The sequence below is a fragment of the Uloborus diversus genome, chromosome 1, assembly GCF_026930045.1.
Source record: "Uloborus diversus isolate 005 chromosome 1, Udiv.v.3.1, whole genome shotgun sequence".
Taxonomy (NCBI): Eukaryota; Metazoa; Arthropoda; class Arachnida; order Araneae; family Uloboridae; genus Uloborus; species Uloborus diversus.
In genome coordinates this window covers 10,261,253-10,267,297 of record NC_072731.1, presented here as the reverse complement: position 1 = coordinate 10,267,297, position 6,045 = coordinate 10,261,253, and positions in this window count along the sequence as shown.

The following is a 6,045-nucleotide window of genomic DNA, read 5'->3' as shown; positions in this document are numbered from 1 at the left end:
TCAGCTATCGGGGAATTTCGCGCCTTTCCGCGCTCCAAAGCTTCTGTCGACCTCGAAGAGGTCACTCGAATATTAATGTAATCGCTCGAGAGTGACGTAATTTAATAGAAATATCTTCCTTGTTTGTCATCAAAGCATTGATCAGAGTTTATGGTTATCGGATACACGTTCAGTGTTTTACTGATAGTTCTTAGTTTACAGTTCATAAAATATCTGATTTCAATGAATAGAATACTTTGTCCGAAAGTTTATTTTTCTTTTCTTTTTTAATCGTAAGCTATTCTTTCCATAAATTATCTCATTCGTATGACTTAACGTAATCAAAGCACAAATGTTGGAAGAAGTTGCAGACACGTGGTTCTGGGTGGTTTCAAGGTACATTTTTTCAATGCAGAACATTGTGAGCTTTTGGATGCAAAGTTTTCTAGAGGAAGTTTTTTTCGGAGTTCTTTTACTTCTCTCGGATTCTTTCATATGCCGAAGATCACACTTCTCTGCATTGTAAACAGGGTTCCCTGGAAACCCGAAACACGTGTCTGCAAATGGTTTCAAATTTGTGAATTTATAGCGTTGCTTTTTTAATTGAAACATAATACAGTCGGATATCAATGTAAGGTCACCCCTCAGCTCTTCGCGAAACTGACCTTATAAGCGGATCGTCCTTATAACCGATTCATATATATTGCATTAATTCTTTGAAAAACTAATGCAATCAAATGTATCAGTTAATCAGGTTATAATAGTTCAATCGATTTGAATGAATTACAATTTTGGAATCAGTAAGAAATTTTGAGATATAAAATTATTATTGAGATATAAAATTATTATTAAACGTAATTTTGAGGTAACTGATTTTTTTTTCTTTAGAACAAAGCTGCATACAGACATGCCCAAGTACTGATGCTCCACTAACCTTACTTCAAGTTGTCAATAATAGCTCCTGCAATTCTTTTTTAACTTAAGCACAATAGTTCCTAATATTTTCTGAAAATTTTCTTTAGCTCTCTCATAGCTAGTAAGAAAATGTATCACGACGCAAGAAGTGCGTACTTGTGTTACTGCCTCGTTTTCTAGTATCACTGTCGTCATACAATCGTTATATACTCACTTTCTACTACACTTCATGCTTCATTAGTAGTAGGATAAACGATTTTTCAGTTTTTAAGGATCTTATAATGTGGAAAATTCTTTTGAAGTGAATCTGTTAGGCACTCAAATTTTTCAGAGGAAGTCTTGCAAAAGTGACCTTAAAAGCGATTACTGTATTACGACCTGATCTTATATACGATAATACAACATAGAATTTCTATTCAGTGAGCAGGGACTTTAGAAAAGTGACCTTGTATATGGGGTGATCCTATATTCAGGTCTGACTATAATATCACTTTTCGGCTTCATTACGTCGCGTCGTTCTTTCACGTTTCGTTTCCTCACAAAGGTAAATGTTTTACATTGTTGTTCTCTCACAACGTTCTTGTCGTACGAAGTACATGTTTAACAATGTTATCATACAGCGTTCTTTGCCGCACAAAGGAAGATGTTTAACAATATTGTTCTCTCACAGCCAGGGACGTAACTAGATCATTTTCGAACAGGGGCAAGACCTTGTTTCAGCGCCCCCCCCCCCCTCATAAAAAATAAATACTTAAAAATAATTATTTAAAAATATTAATTTGAATTAGACAGTGAAAAAGGATGTGTTGATAATCCTATAAATGCGACTTTACAGTTTTATCACTGTATTGGATTTTTTAAAATATCGATAGGGGGTAAAAATCCTTAAATTTTATTTATTATTTTACATACGAAGGTTTTCAAGGAAATATAATTTTGTAATTCCATTTAAGAGTAATTAACAACTTGTTGCATTATTTTTTCTCTACCAGGGGACTTTGCCCCCTGCTCGTTGACACTTACCAACCCTCGAAGATTTATTCGAAACCTTATTTGATTCGCGAAGATTTAAATCGTCTGTCAGAAAGAATCAGATTGAGAAACCCGTTTCATGTTCTGTTTCGAAGAAAGTGAATATTTCCCTCTCCCTCCCATAGAAAATAGAATTTAAATGAAGAGCTCATTTTTAGAACATAATCTAACTCCTACCCGAAAATATAAAACGAATTTGATAGAAATTGCATAACCGAGGCATTAAAAAAAAATCACTTTAAACAGCACCCGTTTCAAGCCTTCCAAACTAACTTGTATTAACTTGCAAAGCTATAAGTGCTAAAGGACCTCCGAACCGAGCCTAGGATTTTTCGCTAAAATGGAAACCCTTATATCTGCTGTTCTAATTTATTGATTATATTATTATATTGTTTATATTATTGTTAACAATAATATAATCTAATCATATAACAATAATATAATCAATAATTTTGATTATATTATTGTTACATGCTTTATTTGATGCAGAATTTTTTTTTTTTTGGAACAACATGAAATGTTAAAGGATGTGAGAAATCTTTCATCCGTTTAATAGGCAATTTACGTGAAATTTTAGCCTAAAAAATAATCGCAAAAAAAAAAAAAAAACTAATTCAAAATTTTAAATAAGAAACCACAGGTGCAAATCCTCCAGGCTCGAAGTAATTTTGTACAAAATTTCAAGATTGTAGGTGCTATGGGGTCTCCTGGACGCATGCCTGCCACAGGCATCCTTTCACAATTTCTTTGGAGTTACTTTTTTTTAAATATATTGAGTAGTGATGTGTCGGATCGTCAAAAAAGTAAATCCGCGGATACGGATCATTAGTATCAAGATCCGCGGATACGGATACGGATCTCAATATTTTATATTTTTTTACCCAATTCAACTATCCAAGTGTTTAATTTGTTGCGGAAGGTATTTCCGTCAGCATAATAACACTACTTCTTCAAAAAATGTCATCTACGGCGAAAACATAATCAAAACTATGATTTACTCTTTAAAGAAATCACCGTTAAAATTGAGGGAGACTTGGAAAGAACGGGTCAACGCTGCATTAATGCTTAAATAGAATGTGATAGATTATTTCTAGCTTGCTCGGTAGATGCAGGATACAGGAGCAAGAGTGCAAAGCTGCTATTGGACAGGTTAGAAATATTTTTCGCATTTTATTTCAGCATAAATGCAGCGCTGACCCATTCCACCCAACTTACTCCGACCGAAAAAATAACAGAGCCGGGAACACCTTTACAAGCAGTAAATAGAGAATTTAGTCTCACTTTTTTTGAAGAATGCCGAGAAAAACCAAAATGAAGAATAACAGAAACCTCAAATCAATAACAAAAACTAATATTAAACTAAAAATTAAAAAAAAAAAAAAATGTCCCAGAGGTTCGATCTGATATTGAGATGGATTTCGCAAGTCAGAACACATATTGTTAACAAATATGAACTTACAGCAGATAGAAATTTTAAATCATTGAGCTTTTCTCCTTATCCGACTATGAAATAGCTACCGATCACGCGTATAAAGGCTTTGAATTAAAATTTCCTTAATACGATTATAGCTTTTACTGTATATAACTTGGAAGTTCCAAACAAATATCAAACGCAGAAAACTTAGTTCTTTCAATTTGGGGACAATATTTTTAACGTACGGGTAAGTTTTTACTACTATAATTCTGAAATACGTTAAGTCGGTTTTTATTAATATTTCCGGTTATTCAAGTTCTGCAAAAACGAGACCAAGCTAAGAACACTTTCGATCATCAAGTCACCTTTTGAACGAAAAAAGAACTATCAAAATCGGTTCATCTGTTTAGGAGCTACGATGCCACAAATAGACACACAGATACACTTTTAAAACTTATTACCCGTTTCTTTTTGGAACTAGGGGTACAAATTGGCTTCTGAAATGATACCTTATATTTTAAATAGGTTATAAAATCTAATTTAAACGGAATTTAAGAGTCTTTTATTGAAATATTTAAGAATGTTTAGACTAGAAAAGATCCGTTTAAGATCCGTCAAAAAAGTCGCGGATACGGATACAGATCTTTATTTTTCCTCGAATATCCGCGGATACGGATACGGATATCCGGAACATCACTAATATTGAGATACGAATTTAAAATTTTTTTTAAATTCATAAGAAAAATAACAGTATTCAACTACAAAAGAGCAACATGTCGCAATAATACGTGAAATAATTTTAACTTCGATGAAAAATTTAGTGGGCTATTTGTTTTTGTTTCTTACTTGAAATTATTTGAAAATTACTATACTTAGTATATTGACTTTAAGCCGACAACTTACAATCGAAATGGACAGATTATCTTATTTAAACAGTATCTTGATAATTTTATATGCAACGCATTTAAAATTAAATATTAAACATTACAAGAGTAAAATTTTATAAAGGACGCATGTTCCCCACCTATGGTATATGAGTATGCATTTGAAAAACATTTAATAGAAAAACAGAAATCTAATGTGCATGATATCATAACTCTTTCTATTAACCTTCTTTTAAAAAACACAAATCTTGAACATATTAACATTACATGTTTTCAGTGCGCTTCTTTTCAGGTTATTTCTATTTACAGTATAACCTTATTTATCCGGACTAACTTGGACCAAAGGCAATTCGAATAAACGAAAATCCGGATAATAAGTAGTAATTAATTCGCAAATAAGCAGACTTATCTTTTATTAACAGCAAAAAACGATGCTTTGTAACAAAATTACATAGGATTGTTACTCGCAAATACTGTATTGTTTCTAGTTCAGCTGCAGTGGTGTCAGACTGAAACTCCAAATACGTCACGTTGTTTATTTGATAACTATAATTTATTCGACAGTTGTGTATTTAATGAAAGTAAAGAGCGAATATTTGGCACATTTATAGTTCCGTTCTTACTATCCCAATTTATAATTATTATTCAAGTGAATATATTTTTTAGCTCTACAAATTTGATTCGGATAAGCCAGAGATCTAGATAAACGGGAGCCAGATAAACGAGATTCTACTGTAAATATAAATATTCATCAAAAGTACCAAAGCAAAATTGAAGTTTCAGAGGTGAATAAATAGTTTATTTCTAATACATTAATTGAATTTGAAGCAGATGATTATATGTAAAATATTGTGTGGGTAGCAAAAATATATCGAAACTAAGTCTAAAATTTATGATTTTAGTTCAATTTATCTCTAAAAAACCGAGGTATTTTCTAAAGAAAAATAGGTAGTCTCTCGACTTGAAATTGAATCTCCATTCTTATAGTGCGAGATTTTTCTCCAAGAATGGGAAAATTGTAAACTAAACTAGGGCGAGGGAACAGTGATGTCCCGTTTGGGGTAGACAAGCTCTCGCCATTGTAAATGAGAGGAAGGCATCATGTTGGCAGCTTTATGACGTTTAATTGTAGAAAAATGACATTTGAGCATTTCCGCTGTTTTGTACTGGTGTGTACTCCCCATAGGCTTTGCTCTTATATTCCTCCTCCGAGAGGGAGGTTTTTTAAATAAGACATAATAAGTACTAGTAACTCTAAGAAAATACATTCATGCTATTTACTGCACCCTCTTCACTCTCTTTACGTCTATCTTTACCACACTTGATCGTTTATCCACATTAAACCATGCAAGCTTTCAGCTTGCGCCCGCACTGAGGGGATCTTTTTTGGACTTTTAAAAAATGTTTCATTTTTTTTTCTTTTACAAAAATAAATTTGAGCATTTACTTAGTCAGTTTAGCGCCCCTAAAATCTGGCGCCCGGGGCACGAGCCCCGTCTGCCCCCCTCTAGTTACGTCCCTGCTCACAGCGTTCTTGCCGCACAAAGGTAGATGTTTAACAATGTTGTTCTCTCACAGCGTTCTTGCCGCCCAAGGGAAAATGTTTAACATTGTTGTGCTCTCACAGGTTCTTGTCGCATTAAGGTAAATGTTTTACAATATTGTTTTCCCACAAACTTCTTGACACACAAAGGTGAACGTCAACTTAAAATTAAACAAAATTAATACAATACTTCGCGACGATTTTAAACTAAGTTTGCATGTGATTTAATTTTTAAAACAAAGAACCAGGTTTTAAAAATTAGTGGTCTTTGAACCGGT